We start from the raw sequence: 1103 nt of genomic DNA on the forward strand, positions 1-1103 counted from the left end.
GGGGGTCTCCTTCTCTGCTGAGCCTCTCTTCCAGCTGTTGGAGGGCGGATGCATAGCGCTCCAGGCTCCCTCCGCAGCTCCATTGCAAGACCAAGTCTCCATGGCTTCTTCTGCTGCTGCTGCGAAACCTGGGCTGCTGCTGCTGCTGGTGATGCTGCTGCAACCTGAAAGTGGCAGGCAATTCCTGCAAAGGAGGGCGGCGCTTCCTTGCCTCTTGCAGCTGCCAACGTTCCCTTTGAAGCCGCTCCAGGAGCGCTTCCAAAGCGGCACAGTCCCTCCCCAGGCTTTCTAGTTCCCCATGCAGCTGGGACACCTGGGGCTCCAGGTACCTGAGGCGCAGCTCCTTGCATTGGGAGGCCAAGCTCTCCAGGTGGGCCAGCTCTTGCAGCATTGCATGGCGCTGGGCTTCAGCTTGGCTGCAGGAGTGATGGAGCTCCTCCACTGCTTTGCGCAGCTCTGCCACTTCTTTCTCTGCAGCTTTGGCATCCTTTCCTTGGGCTCCTCGACTTCTTAGCCCCCGCAGCTCTTGCACCAGGCACCGGTTCTCCTCCTCCAAGGCCCGGACCCGGGAGACATAGAGCTCCAAGCGGGAGTTGAGCTCTTGCAGCTCCTGCTGCTCATCCCACTCCATCCTCTCTGCTCTGAGCCAGATCCAGCAAAGGGCTGCTTTGCTCTTTTGGAAACAGGAGGAGGAGGGGGGAGGGAGCAGGCTTTTCTGCCCAGGGAAAGGCCAAAGGCGCCCCCTACTGGCTGCCTTAGGGCCAGGACCAGCCAGCCTCCCAACAACTGCAGCTTTATAAAAAGAAAGAGCCTAGAATAGAGAAGAATTGGAATACAGTCTGTGCAGGAATACATAGAAGCAGATGGAAGAGACTCCCCCCAAAAGGCCATCCAGGGGGATCTCATTTTGCCATGCAGGAATACATAGAAAGCTGGAGGAGACCCTAAAGGCCATCCCTTTCTGCCATGCAGGGAGACCATGCAGGAATCCCAGAGGACATTCTGTGTATAAGAGGCTACATTAACTTACTGGTACATTTCCTTTTGGTTTGCAAGTCACACTCTCTCAGCCTCAGAGGAAAGCAATGGCAGTCCCTCCCCGG

The sequence above is a fragment of the Sceloporus undulatus genome, chromosome 6 (assembly GCF_019175285.1).
Source record: "Sceloporus undulatus isolate JIND9_A2432 ecotype Alabama chromosome 6, SceUnd_v1.1, whole genome shotgun sequence".
Classification (NCBI taxonomy): domain Eukaryota; kingdom Metazoa; phylum Chordata; class Lepidosauria; order Squamata; family Phrynosomatidae; genus Sceloporus; species Sceloporus undulatus.